Source organism: Ostrea edulis, chromosome 1 (assembly GCF_947568905.1).
Source record: "Ostrea edulis chromosome 1, xbOstEdul1.1, whole genome shotgun sequence".
Taxonomy (NCBI): domain Eukaryota; kingdom Metazoa; phylum Mollusca; class Bivalvia; order Ostreida; family Ostreidae; genus Ostrea; species Ostrea edulis.
Window position 1 is genome coordinate 98,763,647 of NC_079164.1, and position 15,847 is coordinate 98,779,493.

The 15,847-nt window shown below is 35.6% G+C and overlaps 1 protein-coding gene across 13 annotated transcripts in view; it reads right to left on the bottom strand.

Annotated features, from left to right (window-relative positions):
* The window catches only part of LOC125671242 (tripartite motif-containing protein 2-like), a 35,886-nt gene extending 20,043 nt beyond the window's left edge, over positions 1 to 15,843 (bottom strand). For 4 of the 13 annotated variants that reach the window (XM_048906787.2, XM_048906830.2, XM_048906804.2 and 1 more), the window contains exons 1-4: positions 15,584 to 15,843; positions 11,638 to 11,738; positions 10,331 to 10,454; positions 2,607 to 2,672 (exon numbers count right to left, since the gene is read on the bottom strand). The gene's annotated coding sequence lies outside the window, so the exon portion shown is untranslated. Of the gene's footprint in view, positions 1 to 2,606; positions 2,673 to 7,828; positions 8,290 to 10,330; positions 10,455 to 11,637; positions 11,739 to 11,934; positions 12,106 to 12,270; positions 12,474 to 15,583 lie in introns of those variants that run through there. The other 9 variants (XM_056140221.1, XM_048906794.2, XM_056140190.1 and 6 more) reach the window with 9 other exon arrangements.
* Between the last annotated feature and the right edge of the window lie 4 nt (positions 15,844 to 15,847).

A 15,847-nucleotide genomic window follows, 5' to 3' on the forward strand; every position in this document is an offset into this window, starting at 1 on the left:
AATTATCTGTAGTTAGGAGCCTATTTATCTGTGGTTAGAAGCCCAATTATCAGTGGTTAGGAGCCTATTTATCTGTGGTTAGGAGCCCAATTATCTGTAGTTAGAAGCCCAATTATTAGTGGTTAGGAGCCTATTTATCTGTGGTTAGGAGCCCAATTATCAGTGGTTAGGAGCCTATTTATCTGTGGTTAGAAGCCAAATTATCTGTAGTTAGAAGCCCAATTATCAGTGGTTAGGAGCCCAATTATCTGTGGTTAGGAGCCCAATTATCTGTAGTTAGGAGCCCAATTATCAGTGGTTAGGAGCCTAATTATCAGTGGTTAGGAGCCCAATTATCTGTAGTTAGGAGCCTATTTATCTGTGGTTAGAAGCCCAATTATCAGTGGTTAGGAGCCTATTTATCTGTGGTTAGGAGCCCAATTATCTGTAGTTAGAAGCCCAATTATTAGTGGTTAGGAGCCTATTTATCTGTGGTTAGGAGCCCAATTATCTGTAGTTAGGAGCCCAATTATCAGTGGTTAGGAGCCCAATTATCAGAGGTTAGGAGCCTATTTATCTGTGGTTAGGAGCCCAATTATCAGTGGTTATGGAAGCCCATTTATCAGTGGTTAGGAGCCCAATTATCAGTGGTTATGGAAGCCCATTTATCTGTGGTTAGGAGTCCAATTATCAGTGGTTAGGAGTCCATTTATCTGTGGTTAGGAGCCCATTTATCTGTGGTTATGGGAGCCCATTTATCTGTGGTTAGGAGTCTGATGTATATATTTTACTTTTCACTTTCACTTTTGCAGCAGTAAATCTAATCATCTCTACAATCAGGGAAGCTTCATTACGTCCTATAGGTTTACATAGTACAGATATGATCAGATCATTCCCCGCCCATACTCCTTATGACACCTAATGCAATCTGTTTTATTAGGCAATACTCCCATTTCTTGAACTTCTGATTATAAACTTTTTATATATACATGCTAGTAAGCAGTTTTTGCGATTACTCTGTAATTCAGCTCTATTTCTTTGTAAAGGACAAGCAAAAGTAGCTTTATATACAGTAGTATCTTGATGGTGCACATTTTTTAATTTATGAATCTGTATCATCAACTAATCTATATACTACACCTGATATTCAACTTAAATATATTTTATAAATCTTTTGAAGGTCATTCCAAGGTTGTTGGTTAGAGCACATGCATGTCAAAATCTTCAAGAAGCCTCAGCTAGGCAGGAAGTACATCAGAGTTTTCATTCTTACGTCCATCTTCCATAATCTGTAGTTCAATGTCCGATTAAAACCTTCCTTCATTCAACAACATATCCTTCAACTTATACTTAAGTGCACCCTTATCATTTCATGTTTTATGAACAGAGGAAACTTGGACACACACCTTATAGCTTCTCAATAAAATGGTGAAAGTATCAAAACCAAATTCAATTATTTCCCCAGTTTCCAAATCAAGGTTAAAAGGTTAAAAGCACCTGGAATAGGAATTCCAGATATTTTTGGTCATCATCATCAACATTCCTGGTGCATGCACAACATATTCCATTGAGTGGAACTGATCAGGGGGTACAATTCATTACCCTGCCTAGTCAGCCACTGCTCTGCTTATCTCCCTTATCACCCCTATCATTGTTTCAGTAAAGATATGATTGATGTTCCTTGTCTATTTTCACGACTCTGATGAAGTTCTATCCACCATTAAGTTTAATAAAGTGCTGATCTCCAGCTGATAACAGCCACTGAGAGACCTAAAGAGTTAAACATGCTTGAAGGTCAAATCGGGATGAATATCAGTCCATATTGCCCAATGGCTCATGTATTAAAAAGAAAGATGAACATTAGATATGAAAACTGCCTAGGAATTTGTCAGAGTGTTTTCAAACCAAAAAATTATGATGTACTCATTAAGCCTGGTGTCATGGCCAGTGAAGACTGATGTGAAGATCTGATAGTGTGCCTCTAAGTCTGTCCCTGCTCAACTGCTAGCTGATTACATAACAAGTGCACACAGAAAAATTCAATGAAAACTCCCTCCTAAAATCAACTTGAAATGACAGCTCCCTGAAGAATTAAATTACTGACTGGATACAAGCAGACACCACAAGAGTTTCCTGGCGGTTCATCCTGTGCATAGTCATAAATAATACTGGTAAATGCTAGCTCTTAGAAATATGAGATGTCGATAAAAATATTTTATAATAAACAGGAGTATGTTTATCTGAACAAAGAGATGCTGATAAAGTCGCCCAGGGAGAAACAGACAGACAGACAGATGGTTAGGCTGCAGAGGCATTGTACAATCCAATCAAAGCTCTGAATTTACATCAGATGAAAGCTGTCTTTGACGAGATCTTGATGGAAAATACATAGATTTCTCCCCACAGATAACCCAGATTTCTGAGTAAATGGAGGTCAGGCATTTACAGGAATTCACACTTTATCCCCATTCCAAATATTGTCTGTCGGTTACTGATGGTTTTGTACGGAGATCAGAAACAGCTCCTATAAAACTTACCTCTCTCAATGTCAAATATTTCTTCCTACAGATTACGATTAAATCCTAATTATTCAAAACATTTCAATATATGGGTAAAATATGCCTTACCTTCCCAGAAAAAATGTCTGTATTTCCTTAGTGCTTTAATCTTCTAAGACTGTTGTGATCCCTAATCTGAAAGTTAGAGAAGACTCCACGGTAATCCCAAAAATCACATTAAAGTAACGAGTGTTGTTGTTAGATTGTTGATAAACAAATCGATGGTTTTTAAATTTGTTGACTTATTGCCCTGTGGGAGCTATCAGGTGAAGAGTCTGCTTCATTTCTGAGTGGTTATGAGATTAATGTAACAGGTAAGAAGCTATTGGCCCACCTACAGCCTTACACCTGTACTTATCCACTAGCTTCTGTAGGAGTGATAAAGTTACCTATAGCTATATTGCCCGTGGATTTACTTACAACAATTTGACCGTACATGCTAAAACAGGACTCCAGTTTCACTCTGCTGTGAAATGCACTGACGATCTTGAATATACTGTGTAATTGTAACCCTGCTTTCACCCCATTAAGAGGCGGTTAAAAAGTTGGTAAGAGGGTGGTACAAGATCAATACATTTATCTTGCTAAAAAATAACTTGCATAAAAAGTTTTTTTGCTAAAAACTAGATAAAAAAAGACTTGATAAATTTGCCAGACACGAGTGCACGAAGTACAACACACAGAACCAACACCCTGGCAGTAATTAAGTAATTCAACTTCCAAAGTCTACGGTATGTGAAGTTTGGGATAGAAAGAACACTTGTTCATTCCAGCTGAAAATAACTATACAGGCAACATTTACTTACATGGGCAGTAATTGCATGTGGTAATAAAGGTATTTTCTGAAATTCAACTCAATCGTCAACCATTTCATGATATTCTACTGTGTCATACAGAGCCAAAATTCTTAATATCGTAATTCAGTACATACTTTTGTGTGAACAGCAACAAAAATGGTTTGGGAACACTAATATAAACCTTAATTCAACAACTTTCCCCAAAAACAATTTAAAACTGCTGGTTTTCCATACCAATGCAATTTCAAACAAAACTAAGTACGACTACAAGGTCCACTTACTCTACAGTGTGTATATAGATCTTTTAGATAAAAGAATGATTAATTATTTAAGAATGTTATTTCTTAATTTCAACATACACATGTAGGTTGATCGGAAAATGTTAAAATCTGAGAACTTTTCAATGGCAAAACCTGAAAGTTCAAGCAACCCATCTTATCTGAGCATACAAACTTACATGTACCTTCACAACTTCTGAGCACACAATCTTATCTTCACAACTTCTGAGCACACAATCTTATCTTCACAACTTCTGAGCACACAACCTTACCTTCACAACTTCCAAGCACACAATCTTATCTTCATAACTTCCAAGCACACACGCTTACCTTCATAACTTCCAAGCACACAAACTTCCGAGCACACAACCTTATCTCCATAACTTCCAAGCACACAAACTTCTAAGCACACACACTTACCTTCATAACTTCCAAGCACACAAACTTCCGAGCACACAACCTTATCTCCATAACTTCCAAGCACACAAACTTCCAAGCACACACACTTACCTTCATAACTTCCAAGCACACAAACTTTCGAGCACACATGCTTACCTTCATAACTTCCAAACACACAAACTTACGAGCACACATGCTTACCTTCATATAAACTTCCAAACACACAAACTTCCAAGCACACACACTTACCTTCATAACTTCCAAGCACACACACTTACCTTCATAACTTCCAAGCACACAAACTTACGAGCACACAACTTTATCTTCATAACTTCCAAGCACACATTAAACTTCTAAGTACACAAGCTTATCTTCACAATTTCTGCCTGGATTTCTCAACAACAAAAATCTTAAGCCAACACTTGGACTTAAGCTGAGGTTTTACTCAAATTTTGACTGCTCAAAAAAAAACCCAACTGAAACTTAATTTTGAGATTTCTTTCGATATATTCAAGCCTAAGCACATATGCTTATCTTCCACAACTTCTGAGCATACAATCCTATCTTTCAAAACTTTTGAACACATGATTTTATTTTCCATGACTTTCAAAGACCAAAGTGAATTTTCAGACTATATCCATGATCTGTATGAACCATGAAAAGGGTTTAAATGGTTTAATACTGCAACCAACCGAAAGTCATTATTCCACTAATAAATCAAGTCATACTCCACTATCAAAAGAAGACATAAACACCCATGAAATTTTTAAATGACACATTTAACAAACTCTACTACACTGTATATGACTAATCTTCTATCAGAGTAAGTAGTAAGCTTTCGTCTTTGGCAGACCTTTACAAATATGGACTTTTAACCCTGCTATCTCTCATTATTACCACATTATTAAAAATTTAATGTGGCAATCTTGTAATGCAGCAGTTGTGATATGTTAAATGCTGGGATGAAAAGTATACAATTTAATGTGATAATCCCGAAAAGCAAAGCAATTATTAGATGTTGAATTGTGAAATGTTGACAATCTTAAAAATCTTAACGAGCTTTCACTGAAATCCTGTTCGGATCTCTCGTTGGAATGTTTCCTATCATGTGGTGTTTTATATCGAGCTTTTAAGGCGTTCATCACCTCATGTGTCACCATCTACAATAATGTGTGGTTCATTTCTCCACACAAAGGTCAGAACACAATAACCTAGTACACATATAGATCCAATCAGTGCTGACTGAGCGATTGTTTCTGTTGGACAGCTAGGATTTCAAGGTCACCTTCACATTTCATGAAGGTGACATTCTGTATAACACTGCCCATCGTCCCTGAAATAGAACTAATTGTTTGGGTGTCAAAATTAACACCGTTAACTTGATATTGTACAGCTTCTTCCACACTGTAACACAATCCACACCAGTCGTGTGATGCAGAATTTAGAATTTAGCTGGTATCGAAAAAGATAAACAAAAAGGACTGGGGGCCTGTGTTGCTTTGTTCTGTTCTTTACCTTGGGATACACAACAACCAATATAAACCACGATGATCCCTGTCATCTAGCTAGCGAGACCATGGCAATCTTGTAATGCAGCAATTGCAGCAACACTATGTTAGCTACGAGTAAAGTTAGTACTGGAGTACTTCTGTAACAGTCTTTATTGGAGTACTTCTGTAACAGTCTTTATTGGAGTACTTCTGTAACAGTCTTTATTGGAGTACTTCTGTAACAGTCTTTATTGGAGTACTTCTGTAACAGTCTTTATTGGAGTACTTCTGTAACAGTCTTTATTGGAGTACTTCTGTAACAGTCTTTATTGTAGTACTTCTGTAACAGTCTTTATTGTAGTACTTCTGTAACAGTCTTTATTGTAGTACTTCTGTAACAGTCTTTATTGTAGTACTTCTGTAACAGTCTTTATTGTAGTACTTCTGTAACAGTCTTTATTGGAGTACTTCTGTAACAGTCTTTATTGTAGTACTTCTGTAACAGTCTTTATTGGAGTACTTCTGTAACAGTCTTTATTGGAGTACTTCTGTAACAGTCTTTATTGTAGTACTTCTGTAACAGTCTTTATTGTAGTACTTCTGTAAGTCTTTATTGTAGTACTTCTGTAACAGTCTTTATTGGAGTACTTCTGTAAGTCTTTATTGTAGTACTTCTGTAACAGTCTTTATTGTAGTACTTCTGTAACAGTCTTTATTGTAGTACTTCTGTAACAGTCTTTATTGGAGTACTTCTGTAACAGTCTTTATTGTAGTACTTCTGTAAGTCTTTATTGTAGTACTTCTGTAACAGTCTTTATTGTAGTACTTCTGTAACAGTCTTTATTGGAGTACTTCTGTAACAGTCTTTATTGGAGTACTTCTGTAACAGTCTTTATTGGAGTACTTCTGTGACAGTCTTTATTGGAGTACTTCTGTAACAGTCTTTATTGGAGTACTTCTGTAACAGTCTTTATTGTAGTACTTCTGTAACAGTCTTTATTGTAGTACTTCTGTAACAGTCTTTATTGGAGTACTTCTGTAACAGTCTTTATTGTAGTACTTCTGTAACAGTCTTTATTGGAGTACTTCTGTGACAGTCTTTATTGTAGTACTTCTGTAACAGTCTTTATTGGAGTACTTCTGTAACAGTCTTTATTGGAGTACTTCTGTAACAGTCTTTATTGGAGTACTTCTGTAACAGTCTTATTCATGTTTGATCATCCCATTATACACTTGTATCTTTCCCATTTTCATCGAGACATAGCTAGCTCAACTTTTTAAACACAAAATATTACCCTTATCCATTTCTTTTTACCCATAATTAATAAGAGTGACCATCATCTATACAACTCAACTTCCTAATTATTCAAAGTGACCATCACTCACCCACCTCAACTCGCTAATTAATCAAAGTGACCATCACTCATCCAACTCAACTTCCTAATTATTCAAAGTGACCGTCACTCACCCACCTCAACTTGCTAATTAATCAAAGTGACCATCACTCATCCAACTCAACTTCCTAATTAATCAAAGTGACCATCACTCACCAACCTCAACTTCCTAATTAATCAAAGTGACCATCACTCACCAACCTCAACTTCCTAATTAATCAAAGTGACCATCACTCACCAACCTCAACTTCCTTATTAATCAAAGTGACCGTCACTCACCCAAACTAACTTCCTAATTAATCAAAGTGACCATCACTTACCCACCTCAACTTCTTAATTATTCAAAGTGACCGTCACTCACCCAACTCAACTTCCTAATTATTCAAAGTGACCGTCACTCACCAAAACTAACTTCCTAATTATTCAAAGTGACCATCACTCATCCAACTCAACTTCCTAATGAATCAAAATGACCATCATCCATCTACCCTATAACCACATGAAACATTTAATCTCACAATAACAAAGATCACTCAACTTCATAATCCCTCTATTCTAATGAAAACATGATCCAACTATCACAAATCCTTCATCACTCTAACTGACCATCAACCTCATCATCTTCATTACATAAAATAACCATCAATCTCCACTCCTCAAACACTCACAATGTCTCCTCCATTTACCCAAACTCTTAAACAATCAAACAGACCAGTATCTGATTACACTCTTAAGGTGGCTCAGCAAACCTTGAAAGAGTTTCTAAAATCGGCACAAAATGAAGAAAGATATGATGATATGTAATAAGTGCAAATGTCAGAAAGGCAAAAATATGCAATTTAAAAAAAATAAGATATTGAAAAATTTAATTAATAAGGAAATATGAACAAAAGAGTCTGGCGGATTTGAACTCGGAATCTGTGAGTCACTAACCTGACACTTTATCCACTGAGCTATGATACACAAACAAATCGATCCATACAAATGATCAAACCTCCTGTAGCCATTAAAACCACTCAGACAACATAGAAAAAAACCTGGTAAGACATGCCCTCTAAAAATTCACAAACTCTTTTCACTTGCCTCTGTCTTCAGGAAAAACAATACACCGCCTGACCGGACTGTGTGTTTTATAAGTTGTCACGCACGTTAATCATCCCGCTAGTGGTGTGACTCTGTGATCAGCTTTATATACAAAACAAGAGTCCGGGACATGAGGAAACATGACTCAGTGTAAAATGTTGACAATATCTGAGTCTGGAAACTCTGAACACTAAAACAAAGAACCTGCACATAGAGATCTGAACTGATACCAAGCTGTGTTTTCCTCATACGCAGGAAGGAAACTGTACTATAACACAAAACAACCTAAGGCACTGTGCTAAACAACACAACAGAGAAATAGTTATCATAGGTTCAGCAGAGAGCACGGATTCTATCTGTTTATATATAGAAATTCTGTGCATGTACACATATCTCTGTACATGTATATAATTTCTATGTAAAAGTATAAGTACTATGTATACATACAGTGTGTGTGTGTGTGTGTGTGTGTGTGTGTGTGTATATATATATATATATACATTGTATATATATATATATATATATATATATATATATATATATATATATATATATATATATATATATATATATATATATATATATACACACACACACATACAATATATATATGTGTGTGTATATATATATATACAATATCTATGTACATGCACATTTATGTATATATTTCTATACATGTATAATATCCGTGTACATGTAGCAGTAAAAGTATAAGTACTATCTTTATGTACATGTATACTATTTATGTACATGTATACTATTTATGTACATGTACAATATCTATGAACATGATGTACAAGTCTAATATCTTTTAAAAGTACATGCATCATATCACTGTATATGTACGATATCTATATATGTATACATGTATAAAATCAATAGAAATAAATACAACTTCAACACTTTAATTCGTTGTGTACAGTAGCGATACTCTCTGGGTGAGGGGATGAATTGGTTGTGTCCAGTCGTACTCTCTGGGTGAGGGGATGAATTGGTTGTGTACAGTAGCGATACTCTCTGGGTGAGGGGATGAATTGGTTGTGTACAGTAGCGATACTCTCTGGGTGAGGGGATGAATTGGTTGTGTCCAGTAGTACTCTCTGGGTGAGGGGATGAATTGGTTGTGTACAGTAGTGGTACTCTCTGGGTGAGGGGATGAATTGCTTGTGTACAGTAGTGGTACTCTCTGGGTAAGGGGATGAATTGGTTGTGTACAGTAGTGGTACTCTCTGGGTGAGGGGATGAATTGCTTGTGTCCAGTAGTGGTACTCTCTGGGTAAGGGGATGACACAACACTAAGTAGCTTATTTGAGTTTAGATGTGTCTGTCACAGAATTAAACACAGTTACACCCCACACCTCCCAAAATCATTATCACCACCCTCCACATGTCACCAAGGATTCCATACTAAATGTTCAGTTTGTGGAGTAACAAAAGATCAAGTTCTATTTATTTAAGATAATGTTCCTTTTTATGTTCAAATGTAACATGTTTTCTGACAGCAAAGCTGCCATTATTTATTTTTATGTATATAGTGTTGCTGACCGAAAGTGGAATGCACTTTGTGGTCACCTTGATCCAGGTTTGTAATAAAATTCCTTCAACAATAGAAACGAACAATCTTTCAAAAGGATTATATGATTAATAAAACTCTCATTTGAATGTGTACGAAATCCATAACTTCGAGCAGTTTGCAAATTTTCTGAATTCTTGTCGACATTACATAGCCAGAGGACAATACAATAACACCTCTTTAAATACCTCTCGGACTCCTCCCCCCCCCCCCCCCCCCCCCTTCCTCCAACCTTAACCCCACCCCCCAAAAAATGTTTAGATCGTGCAACAACTTCATTTAATTGTGTCTATTGTTATGTTGTATTACATATCACAATAGTATAAAAGGCTAAAAAACTTCTTATTTTATTTATACTGAAGAAAGGATTTTCTGATTAATGATAATAATATATTGAAATATTTTCACCATAAATATAAGAAACACTTCTACACAGATAACATAAATATTTACAAAGGACCTTTGGCTTATCTCATATCACACAGTGTACATATACTCCTCCTTGTCAGCGTGACATGATTTTACTTACTGTATATAAACAAACAGTACAAAGGAGGACAGGCCATGTCAACCCGCCAAATTTATTCCCATAATACGTAGAATACCGAAAAAGTACCACTGAACATTTTCTGTGGTCATCTTATAACACCATAATCACAACAATAATAATTTCACCTTTGACCTTGTAGCACTTTGAATTATCAATATAAAACTCATGTCAGATATATACATGACAATTTCATAATGGGAGAAACAAGGGCAATTTATTCTGGTCTTACCTTCAGAAGAGCTGCAGACCTAGTGTTCTGAAGTTGGCATTATCAGCTGATCCGAATGCTCTGTAATTCCTCACGCCACTACTAACAAGCAATCATTGAACTGACACCAAGTTTTCTGTGTCAGCTAAAAATAGATAAAGAAAACACCACATGACTAATATAGACATGTACCAGCAAAAGACATCAATTGGCCGCGTTCTTTCTCATGAAAGTCAGAAGTTATTTACCTTTATGAAAAAAAGTCAACTCTGTGACCACGCCAGGTCAATAGAAATTTGGTTTATAAATAAATTTCTCTTGTCATGTTCAAACATATTCTCCATTGTAAGACATTTCAAAGTGTTTCCCATACAAACAGTATAATGTCCTTTTTCACATGCTTGAATACACAGCTCATATATAGATCTGTACAAGTCTTTGATCATTCATTTGAGAATGAATACTACATAACCTTCTAAGTCTGGTACGGATGTTGAACTTCTTAAAAAAGGGCACACTGCAGTAAAGGAATTGGTAGATGTTGAACTTCTTTAAAGGGCATATAAGAATTTAGAGGTCAACTTTAAATCTAGCAAATGTGTACAGAATATTTGAGAACCTATAGTAATCATGGGCTGACAATAAAATTAAAAGTTAGCATATTGTCATGCCTGTGTGGGGTCTCACTGTATGTAATTCACTAGCAAGCACTGGCCAACTAGTGGCAACATTGATATGTATAATACACGTTACAACACGTAGCTCTCCCCAAGTCTTAGTAGGGAGAAATTTTCCCTGGAAATTACAACACGAAATCGGCTTTGTGTTCAGTGATATTGGAGAAGCCTGTCTTTGTGTCCAACACTTTATAGGATAAGACATTTTCAAAGACAACCTGCTTCCTTCTAAATGAGAAAATTAAATACCCTGAACAAAGTCTGCAGAAAATAAATCAAAATGATTGACAGCAGGGTGTTGGGTATAATCTGTTTCCTCCCAATCTGGAAACCTTTCACAGGTATCACTGATGTCTGACAATACTTCAGGACAAGCATTGAAATGAAGACTGAAATGTGCGTGCCATCATGCAGTTCCTGTGTTTGTAGCACACTTGACAAACAGCACAGGATAATACGGAGATACAGGTTATATATACGCTAACAAGCAGCTATATATAACTCAAGTATGGGTATACTGCAACAGCAAACTATATATCAAACGTAACAAAGGAGAAAGGATCTGTTCCACGGTGACCATACTCAGAGGGGAGAGCACCGTAAATAATAGAGACCTGTAAACAGTTCGGTTGTTAGTAAATCTATACAGACCTGTTATGTTGGTGTTTTTCTGTAACAGAGAGAACAGACCCCCTTGTAAGTTGGTTACATCATTCTCTACTCCAATCCTTCTTCATGCAAATTCCACAGACCTGAAGCAATCACATCATATTAAATGAACATCCCTCTAAAATTAAAAGCAAAGATAATTACTGAATAATAATTTACACAATTATAGAAATGAACTGTGTGCAGAGTCGGAAAAGTTCTGATTCATAACTATGCAGCAATATCGATCACTAATGTGCTGCGATTCGAGCTGGCATTGAAGAAAAACAGAAGTTTGACCTGCTCTCTCCTCTTTGACGGAAAATCAATCCTAGCTTTGGATATGGCACGCAAAAATCAAATCACTTCAAAATGATCTGCTCTAAAGGTTTTTTTTTTCCTTAGAGAAAATCTACATGCCATACAGAGCGAATAGAAAATACAACAAAAATGTACCCATTCCGTGACCATGAATCAGCTTTTCGTGGAAAACATTTAAAAAATCCTTTAAATACATAATAAAACTTATGATAGGTTTATGTATGCATGTATCAGATGTGTTTGAGAAGGTATTTAAAGATAATCTAACTTTCTGTTTATATAAGCTTTTATTGTGTGCTTCTAAGACAGCTTTACCTAATCAACTAAACTAGATTAATCTGGTGTGTCTCCTGACATCTGTGTACTGGGGGCATACATGCAGTCACACTTCACTAGATATCAGTATATGGTTCCACTTGACCTCACCAGAATACAGACTTTATGAACTGCCAACAAAAGTGGATTATCATGTAAAACAAATTACTTGAGTTTTAACATTTGCACTGGTATTTTCATATTGCTTAAGTGCCCCCAGTGCTACTAATATTAATTACTATCACTACATGAAATTTCTATACCATTAGTACTACTAGAATATGTGTATGTAGTCTATAGGTTTGCATACTTGAATCATATCAGAATTCGATAACATTGTACTAATCTAAGATTCGATTACAGATACTTAATTTCTACTAACACATTTGTTGAACATGTTGAACATCGATCTACATATTAAATACCAACATTGATTTTCCCAGCCCTTTTGGTATGTATAAATAAAAGCTAGCTATTCTGTTATGGTTTTTTTTTAAAAGTATGCTTCAATGGTCCACACAATATACTGTTATTCCACCTTTTTATTCCAAAGAATTTCATTTATAGTGTGTGGATTTGCAAGGTTATTTAGCAGCAAAAATAAATTGAAATATTTTGTCTTTACATTGTAAATTTTTAAAAATTTGCAGATATTATGTCTAGCTGACAAATCCAACAAGGAATCATGGGAACAAGGTCTCGTGAATTGTAAGCAATTTACAGCATAAAAAAATAGCACCTTGTGGGCAGTGGCAAGGCCTATTTTTTTTTTTTTTTTTTTTTTTTTTTTTTTTATAAAATTAAACTTAAATATAGAGAAACAGGACCAATTTTATGTGTGAAGACTTGATTTTGAGTACCTCACACAATTAGGTTATATTACACAATCTGTTTTGTACTGACACAGCACATTTTGACGAGAAACCCCTACCATATAACATGTCAAACTGCCCCTCCCCCCTCACCTACCATAACATGTCAAACTGCCCCTCCCCCTCTCACCTGCTCCATGATTTGTGAGATTTGGTGGGTGATAACTCTACTTTTATGGCCAGTCCCAGATCTACTACAGATGGAGTTTTATTCATTGACCACCTTTACAGAATACTTTATTACCTCAGCCATCAAATATTGATCTCTACCTGCATAGCATCACATGTTCCACATCTCTCCCCTGACTAATCAAGTAATGATGAAATATTACACCTACAAATACCTGTCATTAATCTATCTAAACTAACTACACATGTACATATATCTAGTTCTTCTTTCATAGCAGATTCTATAGATACAAATCATGAATACAGTGGATATAACAACACTTTGGGTAAAAAATCAAAATGCATCTTTTGCCAATCATTGACATAACATTTCACAGTGAAAACATTTTTGTGACCATTTTTGTTCAAATTTGATCATTTTGTCTCCTTTTTTACTTTTTTTTTTTAAAAAGTTTATTTTGTTAATATTGCAAAGGTAAGAGGACTAAGTCTATACTCATTATTACAGCTGAAAGAAAAAAGGGGGGAAATTAGCATTACTTCATGATCAGTCTACAAATTTCACCTTGAATGGGGTACTAGCATAAATTATCTTCTGGGGTGAAAACATAAAATGAAGTAACATCGGAAGCCCTGATTCAGAGGGAGTTTATAATTCTCTGTTCAGCCAACCTGTGTCAGTCTGGAAACCAGGAATGATGACCAGATTTACTGGCCTGGAGGGTTAAAAAGATGCTAGTTAATTTGGACTCCAACATAAAAACTGATTATCACATTCCAAGACAGTTTATCAAATATGCACAATTATACAAATCATACTCCTACAGCCTGGCAAAGTTTTGTTTGAATATTATTGTGGTCAAATTTTTAAAAATAGCACAAATTGTCTTCCTTAATTGGGCTGTACTATGTTATTTTCTGAATCACATAAAAAAAATGGATGTTCTTTCAAACTGTCATTACCCATATCAACTTCATGAAATCTTGACTGACTCTTAAAATATTCAAGTGAAGTGGAAATATGTTAATATCAAAATAATTTGCTTAAGGAATCTTGGGGTAATTTCTGTCATATAACAGTCAACAATCACTTGTCAAAGGAAGCAGCAAGCAAAACTCAAGCACATGCTGCAATGTTTTATAACAGAAAGGGAGAGAATGAAATTAGCCAGACCAGGATTTGAACCCAGGCTCTCTGAATCTCTTGTCAGGTGCTCTTCCAACTGAGCTATTTGGCTACCGCCCATCAAATCCATCTGACCACTACATTCCTCCCTCCTTAAATGTCATTACGATTGAAGACATCAACCCAGGACATTTATCCCCTGGCAGGCATTTTCACCTGTCAATTCCAGGGCAGGTCTACGACACCAAATGTAACAGGAAGGGAGAAAATGCAATGGACTAGACCGAGATTCAAACCCGGGCCCCCTGAATCTCTTGTCAGGTGTTCTACCAACTGAGCTATCTGGCTACCAGCGATTGAAACCCGGCTGACCGCTACAGTTTTAAATATACACAGGGATGAATACCAAACTAGCACGTCACTCAACGTATACATATATACCTGTAATGTTTTAAGGAAGACACTACACCCATTAAGTTATAAATAGAAATGATGTGCACATTTTCCTATCTTGGCACACTCTCCAGTTCCTGTGAAACTTTCTTCTTCATAATTTTTTTTTTTTTAAATAAATTAAATAAAATGTTTTTCAGAAGTTAATTTGTACATTGAATGGGGGTAACAAATAAAACAAGATGAAAATATGGTTATTGTTCTTTATTTAGTAATGATGGCTCTTATAATATGGAAAACTGTGAATGTAACGGACATGAAAGACCTTGGCTGAGCAACCAAAGGGAAACAACTCTTCCAAATGTGTAATTCAGCTGTAACGTCACAATTAACATTGCAGTTTCAGTTTGACTAGACTGAATTCATTATTGATGTTAATTATTTAATGTTATAACATGATGCTACAGAACAGCTGTCATTATGTCAAAACTGAATGATTATCAAAACTGAGTTATTTATTTAAACTATGAGTCATGATTCTCACTTTTTTTTAACATAATGAAAGCGTTCCTAATGTGAGAAAGGCATGGTGATTTACATAATTCACTGTGTACAATAAAAATTGGTTAATTTCAAATGCACTAAATGATTCTTCCATGATAAGCTATGAAAGAGCATGTGGTCCGTTTATAGGAAATTCGGAAGAAGTCCTCGCGCGCTGTGCCATCACGTAAACGTAGCCCCATCAGTTCTCATCGTTACAAATAGACATACTTTTAAAAATCGTTCTTACCTCGGTATATACACTCTCTAACACTTCAAATAAATCCCTATCAAATGGATTGACAGACCTAGCTGCTATATATGTCAAGTTCACTTTAAACCACAAGGAAAGACAACTCTTCTCTCATAATCTACTTTCGGTTTGTTTTTACAAAAATATTCATTGTTTTCGGATCAACACTAGGCCCTACTTATATATGATAAAAGCTTTTATCTGTATTTTTAAACAGTTGGCCAAAAACGGTTAGTCCATTGCCTAAATTAAAGTCCATTT